General features: G+C 43.5%; 1 long non-coding RNA gene and 1 other non-coding gene across 2 annotated transcripts in view; one reads left to right on the forward strand and one right to left on the reverse strand.

Moving 5' to 3' along the window:
* Positions 1-18370, forward strand: part of LOC140418404 (uncharacterized) — a 128285-nt gene that overhangs the window by 39182 nt on the left and 70733 nt on the right. The window lies entirely within an intron of this gene.
* On the reverse strand, positions 15428-15500 carry trnav-cac (transfer RNA valine (anticodon CAC)). Its single transcript has one exon. It is a non-coding gene; the product is annotated as a tRNA-Val (tRNA).

Consider the following 18370-nt stretch of genomic DNA (forward strand, 5'->3'; position numbering starts at 1 on the left):
ATATTCCAGGTATGGCGTCGCCAAGGCCCTGTATAATTATAGCAAGATATCCCTGCTCCTGTACTCGAATCCGCTCGCAGTGAAGGCGAGCAAACCATTTGCCTTCTTTACCGGCTGCTGTAGCTACATGCTTACATTCAGTGACTGGTGTACAAGGACACCCAGGTCTCGTTGCACAATCCCCTCTCCTAATTTATGGCCATTCAGCTAATAGTCTGCCTTGTTTTTGCTACCAAAGTGGATAACCTCGCATTTCTCCAAATTATACTGTATCTGCCATTCATTTGCCCACTCACTCAACTTGACCAAATCACACTGAAGGATCTCTGCAAACTCCTCACAGCTCACCCTCCCACGCAACTTGTGTCATCTGTAAATTTGGCGATATTGCATTTTGTTCCCTCACCTAAATCATTAATATATAGAGTGGCACAGTGGTTAGCACTGCTGCCTCACGGAGCTGAGGACCAGGATTCAATCCTGGCACCGGGCCACTGTCCGTGTAGAGACAGTTTTCCCCATGTCTGCGTGGGTCTCACCCCCATAACCCAAAGTGTGCAGGGTAGGTGAATTGGGCATGCTAAATTGCTCCTTAATTTGAAAAAAAGAATTGGATACTTTCAATTTTTAAAAAAAATTATTAATATACTTTGTGAATATCTGGGGTCCGAGCACCGATCCCTGAGGTACTCTGTCACTGCCTGCCAATTTGAAAAAGAACCATTAATTCCGACTCTATTTCCTGTCTGCCAACCAGTTTTCTATCCATCTCAAGACACTACCCCTAATCACATGTTCTTTAATTTTACGCACTAATCTCCTTTATGGGACTTTGTCAAATGCCTTCTGAAAGTCCAAGTATACCACATCCACTGGCTCCCCCGCGTCAACTCCACCAGTTACACCCTCAAAGAATTCCAGTAGATTTGTCAAGCATGATTTCCCCTTCATAAATCCATGCTGACTCTGTCTGATCCTGCCACTGGTTTTGAAGTGCTTTGCTATAAGATCTTTGATAATGGATTCTTGAATTTCCCCACTGCCGAGGTCAGGCTTACTGATCAAAAATTCCCCAATTTTTCTCCGCATCTCCCTTTTTAAATACTGGAGTTTCATAAGCCACCCTCCAATCTGCAGGAACAGTTCCAGAGTCTATAGAATCCTAGAAGATGACCACCAATGCATCCACTATTTATAGAGCCACTTCCTTAACTACTTTGGGATGCAGATTATCAGTCCCTGGGTATTTATCAGCCTTCAGTCCCATCAATTTCCCCAATATCATTTCTCTACTAATATTAATCTCCTTCAGTTCCTCCCTCTCACTAAATCCTGCGTTCCCCAACATTTCTGGTATCTGATTTGTGCCCTCATTTGTGAAGACAGAACCAAAGTATGTATTTATTTGCTCAGCCATTTCTTTGTTCCCTATTATACATTCCCCTGTTTCTGACTGTAAGGAACCTACATTTGTCTTCACCAATCTTTTTCTCTTCACATACATATAGAAACTTATACAATCAGCCTAATTTCCTGTTTTATGTCATTCCCAACATCATCACTGCAGTTTGGGGATCTCTTTGCTAATTTATTTTCCCCCTTAGTGTTTCTGAGCTCTACCCATACAGATTCCACATTGTCGGAGCTAATATCCTTCCTCACTATTGCATTAATTTCCTCTTTAACCAGCACTGCCACTCCACTGCCTTTTCCTTTTTGTCTGTCCTTCCTAAATACTGAATATATTCAGTTCCCATCCCTGGTCATCCTGCAGCCATGTCTCCATAATCCCGATTATTTCACACTCGTTTACGTCTATTTGCGCGATTCACTCGGTTATGCCGTCTGCAGTCACACCAGGGAGTTCATACTGGGGAGAGGCCGTTCACCTGCTCTCAATGTGCAAAGTGATTTTGTAATTCATCGCACTTTCTGAGACACCAACAAGTTCACAACTGTTTACGGGGATTTGATTCTGCTGTTACTGTTTCTGTTCTCAGTTACACCCAGGACTGCATTTTGTTCAATTTATGTTGGTCAATGGGGATGGTCACAGGGTTTATTTCTGCTGGACTGGCCGGTCTCACCTCTTCGCCCCCAGTGGGCTGGTTCTCTCTGAGCATTCTTGCGAATATCTGGTTGCACATGTCACAAGGATCAAAAAGTGAAAAGGGGTTTGGAGGTTAGAAGATGTTTTATTACCATTTCTGTTTGGAAACCCCCAAAATCATGCCACATTGCCATGAAGATGGGCTACGGTGGCTACATGGTTCTTTTGTTTAATTTATCGTGGAGCTTCTCACAGAAGAAAACTATCAGGGTACGCAGTGGAAAGTTATCTGAGGTGCACTGAGGTGAGGAAACTACATTAAATAGTATGGTGGGAGAAAAGCAATCACTAATATTTAAGGAATTATTTCAGATTTGCACGGGGATCGGTTAGCTCAGTTGGCTAGATGGCTGGTTCGTGCTGAGTGACACCAACAGCACAGGTTAAATTCCCATACCGGCTGAGGTTAGCCATGGTCCGTGTCAGTATTTATGCTCCACATGATCCTCCACCCACCCCTCTACATCTCCCCCATCAGCATCACCTTCTATTGTTTCTCTCTCATGTATGTATCTAGCTTCCTGTTCAATGGATTCATGCTGTTCACCTCAACCACTCGCTGTGGTCGTGAGTTCCACATTCTCACCACTCGCTGGATAAAGAGGTTTCTATTGAAATTCCTATTGGATTGTTGAACCCCTTTGTGATCTTAAAGACTTCCATCAGGTCACCCTTCAGTCTTCTCTTTTCCAAAAAAAAGCAGCCCCAGCCTTTCCTGAGTGTTAAATGCTCTCAGTTCTGTATATTATGAATCTTTGTCACACCTTCTCCAGTGCCTCTATTTCCTTTTTCTAAATGGAGATCACCAATGTTGTCAGTGCTCCCAGTGTAGTCCAACCCTGGTTCTAAACAAGTTGAACATTTCCTCCGTGCTTTTCAATTCTATCCCTCTAGAATGGAACCCTATGTATGGGTCCCACACTTTAGGAAAAATGTGAAGTTCTGAGAGACGGTGTAGAGGACATTTACAAGAATGGCACCAGAGATGAGGGACTCCAGTTAGTTGGAGTGACTGGAGCAGCTGAATTTCTCTCCTGAGATCACAGCATCTGGAGGGTGGGGAATGGGGCCATTCAGCCCTTTGGGACCGTGTCAGCTCGCTGTGGAGGAAACCAGTCTGTCCATTGCCCCGTTCTATCCCCAAATCCCTGTGGGTTTATATCTCTCAGTGCCTGTCCACAATTTCCTATTGAAATCTCTGCATCTCCTACCCTCATAAGCAGTAGGTTACAGGTCATTACTCCTCGCTTTACATGTACACAGGCTCCAAGAGCATAGAGGAGTCTATTTGGCCCATTTTCCCCAAGCTATCTCTTTGTACAGCGACCCATTTAATCCCACAGTTCAACTATTTTGTTTTCTTTTTCGGAATGCATCAAATTCCCTTTTGGAAGTTACAGCCCAATGAGATTCTGGCACCATTTATGGACAGTGCATTCCAAATCACAACAACTCGCTCTGTTTTACAACAAATAATTGTACATATGGTGTGTCTGGAATTTCACAGAGTATTCAAAATGGTGTCATTGACGTGGTTATTACACAAAATTAAGACTTTATCAATAAATTGGTGAGGACACCAAGTGTAATATTTCCTCGTTTGCGGACAATTAGAACAAATGTACATTTCTATAAAACCTCCCGCTACCACTGGACCTCCTAAGGTGTTTTAACGCCAATGGAGTACTTTTGAAACATATTCACTGTTGTAATGTAGGAAGCTGTAAGTGCGCATGTGTAATCACATTTAGTTTTATTTTCGTTATTAAAAAAAAATCTAGAGCACCCAATTCATTTTTTCCAATTAAGGAACAATTTAGCGTGGCCAATCCGCCTCCACTGCTCATCTTTGGGTTGCGGGGGTGAAACCAACAAAACCACGGGACGAATGTGCAAACTCCACACGGCAGTGACCCAGGGTCGGCACCATGAGGCAACAGTGCTAACCATTGCGCAGCTTTGGTGCCCGTAAATTGTTATTTTCATAGTGTATTCACTGGCCTTAGCAATAAGGTCAAGGAAGCCCTTTTACACCTCTAACATGTGCCTTTCTGCAGCTATTTCACCTTCTGTACCTTTTCCACATTAACTATGTATTGATTTCATCGCAAAAAACAATAATTAAGTTAATGATTATTCAGTGGTGAACATTGATTATGATAAGTGAATTGGTGTATTAGGTAATTATATTGTAAAGACTAGATCTTTATTTTTAAAAATCACATTATCAACCAAAATGTTTCCAGAAACTGCAGAGCTATCAGAATTTGTTTGAAAAAATAAATGACTCTATAATCTTGCAAAGTTACTAGATGTGGTGATAAGCCTGTGGATAATATTACATGTACTCAGCAGTGTGACCTCCCACCAGGTGTTGTCAGACATCAGTCAGGGAACATCCGGCTACCAGCAGAAGGTTGTAAAGCGTACACTAGGACAGTCGCACATCAGGGTAGTTCCAAGAGAGTCCCATGTGACTCTGTGATAACTTGGTCTGTATAGCATTACCACATGTACATTAATAAATCATCGTTCTGACTAAGTCACCAGCAGTTCTGTAGAATCATTGCAAGACAAGATCACAGAACACAACACGAGACATCGTATTCTGCCAAGTGTATGTGGAATAGGCAGTGGCAGAATGGTATTGTTACTGGGCTAGTAATCCAGAGACCCAGGTTAATGCTCTCGGGATCTGGGATCGAATTTGCCTATGACAGATATTGAAATTGAAATTCAATAAAAGCCTTGAATTAAAAGTCTAATGTTGACACTGTCAATAGGGGGGGGCACAGTAGCACAGTGGTTAGCACAGTTACTTCACTGCTCCAGGGTCCCAGGTTCGATTCCCGGCTTGGTTCACTGCCTGTGCGGAGTCTGCACGTTCTCCCCGTGTCTGCATGGATTTCCTCCGGGTGCCCTGGTTTCCTCCCACAGTCCAAACATGCAGGTTAGGTGGATTTGCCAGGCTAAATTTCCCTTTGTGTTCAAAAAGGTTGGGTGGGGTTAGGGGGATTAGGGTGGGAGTGTGGGCTTAGGTAGGGTGCTATTTCCAAGGGCCAGCACAGACTCGATGGGCTGAATGGGCTCCTTCTGCACTAAATTCTATGATTCTATAATTTTTGTAAAAACCCATCTGGTTCACTAATGTCCCCTAGGAAATCCGCTCTCTTTATGTGGCCTGGCCTACAGGTGACTCCAGATCCACAGCAATGTTGTGGTTTATTTGTAAGTGCCCTCTGATATAGACTCGCAAGACAAGCAGTTCAAGAGCAATTGGAATGAGCAGTAAATACTGGCCCAGCCAGTGACGCCCACCTCCCATGAATGAATAAGGTTTAAGAAGGCTCACTGTTCAATCTGAAGTACAAAACTGTCTCTTTGATTGGAACTGATTTATTGTCACGTGTACCAAGGTAAGTGAAAAGTATTGTTCTGTGTACATCCAGATAGATCGTTCCATACATGAAAAAACAAAGTGCGGACCTTGGCAGTTTGCTCAGTTCACGAAAGAATTCAGCGGCTTTGTAGACGAAGATTAATATTTTTATCACTGTACAAAACATATCTACCTGTAATGGGTGCTCATACAGACAGACACAAACGATACTGTCATTGAATTAGAGGAAATGGCAGAGATTTAATTGAACCGCCTTTTAAAAGATTCGGCCTTCATGATAAACAGGAAAAGCCACTCAGGGAGATGAGGAAATCCAAGCTCAGTGTGGATTTGCTGTCAGTCCTCCTTTCTTATACATGAACGGGATTTAGGCTGCAGAACGTTTCACACCAAAACACAGAGGGGCCAAATATAAGCAACACATAATTCTCAATTCACTTCCATTTAATTATATTTGACTTTATTCAAAAGCTGTCTGCGGTCAATCTCAACAAAGTAAAAGCCTTACAACACCAGGTTAAAGTCAAACAGGTTTGTTAAGAATCACTAGCTTTCGGAGCACAGCTTCCTCAGGTGAAGAGGAAGAAGAAAGAGCTACGCTCTGAAAACTAGTGATTCAAAACACACCTGTTGAACTTTAACCTGGTGTTGTAAGACTTCTTACTGTGCTCACCCCAGTCCAACGCCGGCACCTCCAAATCATGGCTACAATCACAACAAAGATTCATGGGATTTGTATTACCCAGTGACCCACGCTTTCTTGGTCACTCATGTTTGCAATTCAATGGTGCACATTTCGGAGATATTCAGAGTGAAGTCTTGGAAACTATTCGATTCAAAATGAAGTCATATATAACAAATAAATATTCTGATGTTCAACATTGAATAATGGAACAAATATTGAGTAAAATTGGTGGAAATTTTCTGTCGGAAGATAAGAATGATGCATTAATGATTGAACAGAGAGCATTGTTCCATTAGATATTTGCTGAACAAATGCTGAAGTTCAATATAAGTTCCATTTGTTATGGTTTTACAAGTTGAGACACAGGTTTTAAAGGAACAGCTGTCTTTATGTAATCAGTGACCTGGCTTCTCAGCCGAACCATTGAAATCTGCAGCAAGACTGTGCAGTTGAACGTTGCACAGGGCCATTGGGTACTGTGCTGCCAGCTGTTTCTGTAGCATGGAGGTTATCACATTCACCTAACGTGTGAAAGGTGTCTGGTTCGAAACTTGCTAGAAGCATTAAATGCTTCTCATTTAGTCTGAGGAAAACTTTGCACAACATACGTTTGTCCCTGAATATTACCTGAATCTTGTATGTTGGAGGAATAGGAGATTTAGTCTCACATCAGCCACAAAAATTGATTCAGTAAAGTCTGAAGTACTGAATTTTCCAGAAGCAATGAGCTGATAAAGATTTCCCTGCTTTAAGACAGTTTGGATATTCGCAGTTTGTTCATCCACAACAGTTTGTGGATGAACAAACTGCGAATATGAACATAATAATTGTGTCAATCATGTCTAATTGTAAGATAAAAGCAACTTACTGCAGATGCTTCAATCAGAAACAAAAACTGAAAATACTGGACAATCTCAGCAGGTCTGACAGCCTCTGTGGATGCAGATGAACATAATAATTGTGTCAATCATGTCTAATTGTAAGATAAAAGCAACTTACTGCAGATGCTTCAATCAGAAACAAAAACTGAAAATACTGGACAATCTCAGCAGGTCTGACAGCCTCTGTGGAGCGAGATGGCAGCTGTCGTTCCGGGTCTGGGTGACGCTTTGTCAAAGCTGGAGAACTGGAAAGGGGGTCAGATTCAGACTATTGTGGATGGGCGGGGGTGGTGGATGGGGTGGCGGGCGGGGGTCTCGTGGAGAATTGGGACTGGATAGAGGGCCAGCAATAGGTGGAGAATGACTAAAATGTCTTGGATAGAAAGAAAAAAGGAATGTAAATGGGGTGATTAAGGCGAAGAAACGCCCCTGGTGAAGGAGCTGCTCTTCGAAAGCTAGTGACTCCAAACAAAACTGTTGGACTTTAACCTGGTGTTGTGAGACTTCTTACAAGGCTAAGAAAGGTGCTGATAGTGGCACGTTAAGAGATTAGACTGTGTTAATGGCAGAACTAAAGTAAGCAGTGTGTCAGAGGAAGACTAGGAACAGGGAGCAAATTGCCCAAGTGGTGTGAATGTATGCTTGGGGGGAGCAATTGTGAGGGAAGAGAGGTCAATGGAAGTAATGAAAATGTTGCTAGAAATAAACATGTGGGGAAGGTAGAGGAGAGTAATAAGTGACATGGCCTCTCAGCCTAACCATCAGAAGCTGCAGCAAGACACTGCAGTTGAACATAGCACAGGTCCACTGGCTGCTTCGCTGCTGCCTGTTTCTGTAGCCATGATGTGGAGATGCCGGCGTTGGACTGGGGTGAGCACAGTAAGAAGTCTTACAACACCAGGTTAAAGTATAACAGGTTTGTTTCAAACCCTAGCTTTCAGAGCACTGCTCACCTGAGGAAGGAGCTAGTGTTTGAAACAAACATGTTGAACTTTAACCTGGTGTTGTAAGACTTCTTACTGTTTCTGTAGTGTAGTGGTTCTCATGTTCATCCAACGCCGCAAAATGTCCTCCGTTCAAAACTGGGCAGGAACATCGAATACTTGTCGCTTAGTTTGAGGGAAGTTGGAGAACATGCGATTGTTTCTGCATGTCACCTGAATCCCATGTATTAGATATATATTTGGTCTCATCTCGGCCTCAAACTTCATTCAGAGAAGGCGGAGGTAGTGAATATTGAAGAAACAAAGATCAGAAAAAGATGATCCAATTTAACAGAATTTAATGGATTTATGAATGTAGATGAACATTTTTAATCACCATCTGAAACATATTTAATGGTAATGTGTGCTCATACAGACAGAGACAAATGATACTCCAACTGAAGTAGAGGAAATAGCAGAGATTTAACTAAAACACCTTTTTGAAAATCGGGCTTTGTGGGAGAGAAACAGGAAAAGCCACTCAGGGAGATGAGGAAATCCAGGCTCAGTGCGGATTTGCTGTCACCCCTCCTTTCTTATACATGAACGGGACTTAGGCTGCAGAATGTTTCATACCCAGAACAAAGAGGGTCAAATATAATGAACATATCATTCTTAAATCTCTGACCCGTGAAGATATTTGATTGTGTTTAAAAACTGACTGGGGCCAATCTCAAATGAACACAAGGGAACTTGTATTACCCAGTGACTCGATTTATTTTCTTTGTCAGTCATGTTTGCAATTCAATGTTGTATATTTCAGAGAGTCTCAATTTCAGATGAGGACATAAATATCAAATAATATCAAGTTTTGAATAATGGAACAAATACTGAGTAAAATTGTTTGATGTTTTTCGAAGGAACATAAGAATGACGTTATTATCGAATGAGAGGAAATAATTTCACCCGGAGATATTTGCTGAGCGGACATTTCTACATTTAAAAATAAATTTGAAATCAAATAAAGTAAACTACTTCAGCAAAGTGATCTCTAGGGGCTGTGTTAAGCTTTACAAATCCTTTCCCTCGCTAATAGACAGACTCTGTAAACAGGATGGAGAGCAAATTAATTAGATTCTGTTATCAACTCAGAAATAATGACGATTCTTCAGCAGAAAAGACACTTTTGTAAATTCAAAATGAAACCAATTGCATGATTACATAATGTTTATATCGTAAACTACACCATCTTCGTGTCCAAATCTTCTGGTCATTGGACCAGGGGAACGTTCTCGTTTAAATCAAACTGCGCAAGGATTCTGCAGAAACACCTTTTTCAAAAGCAAATTGGAAGAATAATTGGAATAGAGAAACTTCAAGATCACAGAAAGAGAGAAGGACATTGAGACTAATCGGTTTGCTCTTTTCAATGTCTATATTTTTGTTGGAGTATTATCACGTTTACAGACAAGACAACACATTTTCCAAACACCAGTCCAATGGGCTCATTGGCAGTCAGCTGTTTTTCAGTGTACAGGTTAACACATTCCCCTCACACACCAAATGTCCCTTATTCGAAACTTTATTGACGTTACTCATCTAAATTTGCAGATGACTTGTATCCTTGCTATTTGTTGTTCAATAGTTAAGCGAATACATTATCTTACACCCGCAAAGTTCCGATTGATATCCTGCAAAATACTGTGATGGAGACTGGCAGGAATCGCAGTCAGAGAGTTCACACGTGTTAACTCTGAATGGTTTTCTAATGTCATTGCTGATTATAGCATTTTATGATTCTAATGTCGGATCGATTTCTCCGCCACTTGCCTAAGTTTTCAGTTGAATAGTACTCTGACAATAAAAGGTTCTTCATTGCAATAAGGACGCACAGTTTACTATTCCCGGTCAGTGCATTAAGCGCTGTTCCCTGTTTCTGTAGTGTAGTGATGATCATGTTTGCTTAAAGGTCCTCGGTTTAAACCCGCACAGAAACATTGTCAAAACCCATTCATTTCCGTGTGTGGAAATGTTACATGATTGACATTTTCTTTCTCCATTTACACCAATCTTGAATTGCCCTTGAATTGAGTGGCTGAGTTAATCTGCCGCGTGGAACCCCGGTCCCCAGAGCTCCAGCCTGGTTCTCTGCTTCACTGGTCTCGAGACAATTACACTATTCAGCTACCAGCCACTCCCCCAGTGAATCCACTGTCCAATATTACCTGAATATAATAACTTTCAAGCACGTGTCATTTGCTCTGACAGGTACCTCATTCAGGGTCAGCTGAACATTGCCGGCACACTGAGCAGGAACACAGATGCTCCTATTTTGACTCGGCACAAATATTAACAGTTCGTTCAATGGCGACAAATGCAGGTCAGCGGCTGGGATCCTGCAGCGAGTAACTCACCTCCTAACTCCACATAACCTGTCCACCATCTACAAGGCACAAGTCAGGAGTGTGATGGGATACTCTCCACTTGCCTGGATGGGTGCAGGAACTCACCAAAGACATCTTAGACAGCACCTTCCAAACCCAAGACTCCGAGACCCTGAAAGTTCCCTTCCCAGCCACTCCCCATCCTGACTGGGAACTGTATCGGCTGTTCCTTCACTGTCACTGGGACAGAATCCTGGGACTCCCTCCCTAACAGCACTGTGGGTGTACCTACACCAATGGACTGCAGCGGTTCAAGAAGCAGCTCACCGCCACCTTCTCAATAGCGAATAGTTGTGGGCGAAATGCTGGAGCAGCCAGCGAGGTTCACATTCCCGAATGGATAAAATAAAACAGACAGAGAGCTGCCTGAATCCACCATCATGGAGTCACCTGGATTAGTGAATGGAGATATTAGAGAGGGATTTGTTAAGCTTCACTCTGATTTGTTAAGCTTTTCGAGAAGCTTGACTATGTGAGAGGGATTTGTGAAGCTTAACAAATCCCTCTCACATAGTCAAGCTTTTCGAAAATGTCTCCATTTTCTCGGGAACGTATTGGTTCCCTGCAGCGTGAGCTCAGCTTCTCAACGCAAACCCAATGTGAATGAATCCCGCCGTCTGCGCCGCAAAGAAATGAAGAAAACATATCGCGTGACCAACAGAAAACCTCATCAAAGGGCTCGTGCGGGATTTGAACCCGGGATCTCTCACATTTCCGTGCAGTATAAACCCCGAAGCGAGAATCTTACCCCTAGACCAACGAGCCGGTAAAAAGCGGTTGATTGATCCAAAAGATACTTACATTGCCGTCCAAAGCCAATCAGATATCTGCGGAAAATGCTGGGAAATCTCAGGAAGTCAGGCAGCATTTGTGGTCAGGGAAACAAAAATCACATTCACCTCCATGACCTTCCACTAAAACCGGGAAAGGTTAGAAATGTAGAAAATTAGAAGCAAGTGAAATCCCGGAGGGAGCAAACAGAACAACAGGAAAGGGCTCTGATTGGGGGCATGTCAGGAGAGATTAAATGAGAAAAGGCCTTGGCATCCCTGGCCACAGGGTGAGGTTAGCATCGAATCAGAGAATAATTACACCACAGAATGAGGCCATTCGGGCTGCCGTGTCTGTGCCAGCTCTCTGTCAGAGCAATGGAAGAAACAAAGAAACAAAAGATGTCTCTGGAGGAGCTGTCAATGGCAGATTGATCAACAACTGTCGCCCGGACACAAAGAACAAGTGGAAACAAGATTCAAACCCAAATCTGCGATGTAAGGACACACAGAATGGGGGCAGCATTTACAGCGTGAAACTGTTGAACTCACTCTGAGTGTGAAAGCTGTATTGAGCCCAGTGGAAAGATGCGCTGCTGTTCCTCGAGTGTTTGTTGAGCTTCTTTCGAACTCTGCACATGTGCTGCATCATTCTAGAAAACAGAATATTCAGTATCACAGAAGAGTATCACAATAGCAGAACAGGCTGAAGGGACGAATGGCCGACTTCTGCTTCTATCTTATCCGTTAGTATGTGCTCCCGTGTGTGTATCATTCTATAAAACAGACCATTTACTATCACAGAATCAAATTTCGTATCTTTGCATGATGGGAATGTGGAATTCGAAACACAAACAGATCAGCCAGCTTATTGAATAGTAAGTCTGACAACACCAGGTTAAATTCCAACAGGTTTGTTTTGAATCACTAGCTTTCGGAGCACTGCTCCTTCCTCAGGTGAATGAAGAGGTGGCTTCCGTAACCACATATAGACACAGTCAACGATGCAAGATGATAATTTGAATGCGAGTCTTTGTATCATTGACTGTGTCTAGATATATGGTTGTGGAACCCACCTCTTCACTCACCCGATGAAGGAGCAGCGCTCCGAAAGTTAATGATTCGAAACAAACCTGTTGGACTTTAACCTGGTGTTGTCAGACTTCTTACTGTGCCCACCCCAGTCCAACGGCGGCAACTCCACATCTTATTGAATGGCTCAGCAGCCTGAAGGGGCCGAATCGCCAGCTTCTGCTTTTATTTAATCTGTTCGTATGTTTGAAAACAGAGAGGAACCATTGACTGAGTCAGAACCTGAAGGGGAATATTGTGGCGGGTATTTGATAAGGAGGAAACGTGTGACCATGTCGCCCTCTGGTGGACATGATCGGAACTTTACACCGTTCGGACATTTGATGAAAACAGAAAATGAGAGTGTCAGTTCCAGGGGAATAAATGCAGCGGGGGAAACATACACAGAAGCTGCAGTTTGTCCATAAACATTGCCGGCACCGACACCAGTTGAACGGACAGGAAATAAAAGTTAGTTTTATCGGTGTGGTTTGTTGTTCATTGTGCAGCTCAGAGCGGGAAATACCTGCAGACAGAAAGGAGCTGGGAATTTCCAAACTTAAATTCATTCACTTATTGTTTTATGGCCTGGTAAGTGTTATCCAAGCCGCATTCACCAACCGCATTTCCCCACAAACAGACGCTGGACACGATCCCAGAAATCCCAACTCATTCTTTCTGTTTTTCGGGAATGACCTCCCACACTGGGAACAGCATTGGTGTATTTTACACTGCCGCCAAATTCAACCCTGACAGAGGGGGGAGTGAGGGACAGAGAGAGGGGAGGGACAGAGGGAGAGGGGGAGTGAGGGACGAAGAGAGAGGGACAGAGAGACGGGAGGGAGGGACAGAGAGACAGGAGGGAGGGACAGAGAGAGGGAGGAGGAGGGAGGGACAGAAAGGGGGGTGAGGGAGTAACCAAATCTGAAAGAAGGGAATGAGAGAGTAAAGGGATAGAAAAAAAAATTCAACCCTGACTCTGATCCAATCCGCCGGGGCGACCCTGAGAGAATCCCGATAGTTGTAAAACACGTTGGGATAAACAGCCTGTGTGACCTGTTGGAGGAGATGTAGCGATACCTTTACCCTGTGAGCCAGTGGCGCAATGGATAACGCGCCTGACTCAGGATCAGGACGTTTCAGGTTCGGGTCCTGGCTGGCTCGTGGCAGACGTTTCGACATCAGTTTCTGTCCGTGAAAAAATGCATTTTCAATAACTTTGACCCAATTCAGTTGATCGTTTAGATTATTAGATTGACTTTTAGTCGCCTTTTTGACAAATTCCAGTGTATTCTAAAGAGACAGAAACTGACACAAATCAGATGCCAGAAATGTCGGGGATGCAGGGCTTAGTGAGAGGGAGGAACTGAAGGAGATCAATATTGGTAGAATCATACAATCCCTGCAGTGCAGAAGGACACCATTCGGCCCGTCGAGTCCCCACCGACCCTTGGAAAGAGCACCCTAACTAGGCCACCCCCCGTAACCCAGCCATTTCGCATGGCCAATCCACCGAGCCAGCTTTGCCCTTTGAGCCATTTAATTCCTGACTTGTGACTGTTGATGGTGAAGAGGCTGGAAAGGGGGGAGGGGAGGCGGGGGGGCGGGGGCGGGGGGGGGGGGGGGGGCAAGGGGGTGAATTACTCTCCGCAGGATTCCCAGCCGGTCTTTTAGTGTTAATCAATTTAATAGAATAACAGCGAGATTCCCAGCCTCTGACCTGCATTAATCGCCATTGAAGGAACTGTTAATATTTGTGCCGAGTCTAAATAGGAGCATCTCTGTTCCTGCTCAGTGTACCGGGAATTTTCAGCACTTCTGCTTCTCCGGAATACCTTGCCGGCATATATGAGAACAAATGACATTTGTTTTGTAAGATATTATATTCAGGTAATATTCAACAGCGGATTCACTGGGGGAGTGGTTGGTGTTGAGTTGTGTTATTGCGGATTCACTGGGGGAGTGGTTGGTGTTGAGTTGTGTTATTGCGGATTCCTGGGGGAGTGGTTGGTGTTGAGTTGTGTTACTGCGGATTCACTGGGGGAGTGGTTGGTGTTGAGTTGTGTTATTGCGGATTCACTGGGGGAGTGGTTGGTGTTGAGTTGTGTTATTGCGGATTCACTGGGGGAGTGGTTGGTGTTGAGTTGTGTTATTGCGGATTCCTGGGGGAGTGGTTGGTGTTGAATTGTGTTATTGCAGATTCACTGGGGGAGTGGTTGGTGTTGAGTTGTGTTATTGCGGATTCACTGGGGGAGTGGTTGGTGTTGAGTTGTGTTATTGCGGATTCACTGGGGGAGTGGTTGGTGTTGAGTTGTGTTATTGCGGATTCACTGGGGGAGTGGTTGGTGTTGAGTTGTGTTATTGCGGATTCACTGGGGGAGTGGTTGGTGTTGAGCTGTGTTATTGCGGATTCACTGGGGGAGTGGTTGGTGTTGAGTTGTGTTATTGCGGATTCACTGGGGGAGTGGTTGGTGTTGAGCTGTGTTATTGCGGATTCACTGGGGGAGCGGTTGGTGTTGAGTTGCGTTATTGCGGATTCACTGGGGGAGTGGTTGGTGTTGAGTTGTGTTATTGGCACTAAACTGGCAATGCAGAGAATCAGGCTGAAGCTCTGGGGACCGGGGTTCCGCACGGCAGATTTACTCAGTTCAAGGGTTATTCGGGATGAGTAACAATGAAAATGTCAATTATGCAACTTTTCCCAAACACTTAAACGAATGGGCCTCGACAATGTTTTTACGCGGTTTCCAATCCAGGATTTTTTGAGTGTAAAGTAAGCAAGACAACCACCACACCACAGAAACAGGCACTGAGTTTGACCCTCTGACCGAGAACAGGAAACCTACATTCTTGTTGCACTGAAGAACCTTCTTTTGAGGGAGTCCAATTCGGCTGAAAACTTAGACAAGCGGCAGATAAATTGATTGAAGATTATTATTAGAATCAGAAAATGTCACAGCACATTAGAAAACCATTCACACTTAACACGTGTGAACTCTCTGACCGATTCCTCCCAGTCCCCATAATGGTGGATTTTGCAGGGTATCATTTGAAACGAGTGTAAGGTCATGGATTCGCTTAAGAGTAAACAAAAAACAGCAAGAATACAACTCATCGTCAAAAGAGGAACGTCCAGTCCATAATGTTTCTGCCCGGTTTTGAACCGGGGACTTTTCGCGTGTGAGGCGAACGTGATAACCACTACACTACAGAAACCGCTGGCTAACAGCAACTCCACTGGGCCTGTGTAGAAAGGTCACACTCTTCTGTCACTCAGTTACACTTTAGAGCCTTTGTTTTTTTAGAATTCGGCTGTACTCATTAGGAATGCTGCAGAGAGACCAATAAATCAATGTAACCATCAAATGGCAAACCGCAATAAGTGGCACTTCGATCACCTCGACCAGCTTTTCAAATGAACAATCTTTTAATTAGTCTCAATGTTTTTCTCTGTTTCAACGGCCTTGAGTTTTCTCCATTTCAGCTGATCGTCCAATTCGCTTTTGAAAAATGAATTTCTGTCGAATCCATGCCCAGTTTGACTTAATGATCAACGTTTCACTGGACCAGGAGATGTGGACACGGAAATTATGTAGTTTACGATGTAAACAATATGTAATCACGCAATTGATTTCATATCAAATTTATGAAGGTGTTTTTCCCTGATCAAGCATCTCTTCATTATTTCTGAGTTGATATACAGAATTTAATTATATTTGATGTGTAGCCTGTTCACACAGTCTGTCTATTAGAGAGGGAAATGATTTTTAGAACTTCACAAAGCCCTGTTGAGATCACTTTGCTTAAGTCGTCCCCTTTATTTGGTTTCAAATGAATTTTCAAATGGAGAAGCGTTCTCAGGGTGGAATGATTTCTGCTCATTCAGTAATAACATCATTCTCATGTTGCTTCTAAAAATGTCAATCAATTTACTCAGCATCTGTTCCGCTACTCAAAACTTAATCTTATCTGACATTTATGTCCTCATTTGAAAGTGAGACTCTCTGAAATATACAACATTGATTTGCAAACATGACTGACAAAGAAAATAATTCGAGTCACCGGGAAATACAAACCCCATTGTGCTCATGTGAGATTGAGCACAGTCAGCATGGAAATGAAATGGGATAGTTTTACAGGTAGAGATTTGAGGACAATATTTTCATTATATTTGATTCCTTTTTGTTCTGTGTGTGAGACATTCTGACGCCTTCATCCCGTTCGTGTTGAAGAAAGAGGGACGCCACAGGATCTGTACCGAGCCTCGTTTTTCTCATCTCCCCGAGTGGTTTTTCTTATTTTGCTATCATGAAGACAGATTTTTAAAAATTTGATTCTATTAAAATCTCTGCCATTTCCTCTAATTGTCACAGAATCACTTGTGTCTGCCTTTATGGGCATGTTTCATTCAGTGATTAAACCTGCATCTGTAAACCCATTCAATTCTGTTGTGGACTGACGAACCGCTAATATGTGAACTTTGTCAAAATGCGAATATATTTTCCATCTCATTGCTTCAGGACAATTCAGCATTTTTGATTTTGCTGAATGCATTTTGAGGTCGGGGTAAAAGTAAATAGAATTGGCTGTAGCACCCGAGATCCCGATAACATCCAGCAACAAACTTAAATCATTCTAACTTGTCTCACGGTTAATGTGAAAGATTTGATAATGTTTCTGTCCGGTTTTCAATCGGCGAATGTGAGGACCAGGACACCACAGAAACAGCGGCACAAAGCCCAGTGTGCTCGGTTGCAGCTTCACAACAGTCAGCTTTCAAATCAAATGAGAGAATGTTACTTCACAACAGATTTGAAATGGAGGTGCCAATTGTATTTGATCCTTCCTTGTACAAGATGTGAACAATTCCGTTGGTCAAATCCCGTCAGTGAAAAAGAAAGGCGGTTGTCAGCAGATCCACACAGAACCTTCTTTCTGCGTCTCTCTTTCTGCTTTCCCTCCACAGGAAGACCGAGAACAAGTGATTTGTAACCATCTCTGTCATTTCCTCTGCTTCAATTACCATATTGCTGGCGTCTGTCTTTATGGCAACATTACTGTCAGCATGAAATCAGACATTGCTGGATAAAGTTAGCTGGTCTGCCAACATCTGTGGAGAGAAACAGAGTTGAGCAGTACACTCATTTAAATGAGCCTTCACAGCAGTATAGGAGGGTAGGGTAGGAATGGACAGAATTATATAGTTGGAAAGTGGCACAGGAGGTGGGGCAGAATAGAAGGCCTGGGGAAAAGGAGAATAGAATAGAATAGAATGGAATTCCTACAATGCATAATGAGGCTATTCAGCCCATTGAGTCTGCACCGATCCTCTGAAAGAGCACCCTAACCAGGCTCCCGCCCTATCCCTGAAACCCCGTAACTCAACTTCACCTGCACATCTTTGGACACTAAGGGGCAATTTAGCATGGCCAATCCACTGACAGATTATGGAATGCCCACAGTGCAGATGGAGGCCATTCGGCTCATCAAGTCTGCACTGATCATCTGAAAGAGCTCCCAGTCCCTACCTAGGCCCACTACCACACCCAATCCCCGTAACGCCACCTAACCTGCACACCTTTGGACACTAAGAGGCAATTTAGCACAGCCAATCCACCAAACCTGTACATCTTTGGACTGTGGGAGGAAGCCAGGGCACCCAGAGGAAAACCATGCAGACAAGGGGAGAATGTGCAAACTCCCAAGGCTGAATTGAGACTGGGCCCAGGTGCTGTGAGGCAACAGTGCTAACCACTGGGCTGACGAGCCGCATGGGCAAATTTGTCAAGGACATAAGACAAAGGGGCCATTAAGGAATGTAGAGTATTAACGGTGGAAAAATTGTGAGACAGACGGTTATGAAATGGAAGCAACAGCGAAGGGCAGATGGGGGAGGCTGTAAAGTGCCTAATAGGAAGATGAGGTGTTGTTCTTCCAGTTTACATTGGGCATCACTGGAGCATTGCAGCTGGCCTCGGATGGACATGTGTGTTTATTTCAGATTTCAGCAGCCGCAGTATTTTGCTTTTATTACTATTCGACATTTTTGACAGAGTTACTATGTTAATTGTCATCTGTAAACCCAT

The sequence above is a fragment of the Scyliorhinus torazame genome, chromosome 5, assembly GCF_047496885.1.
Source record: "Scyliorhinus torazame isolate Kashiwa2021f chromosome 5, sScyTor2.1, whole genome shotgun sequence".
Lineage (NCBI taxonomy): Eukaryota > Metazoa > Chordata > Chondrichthyes > Carcharhiniformes > Scyliorhinidae > Scyliorhinus > Scyliorhinus torazame.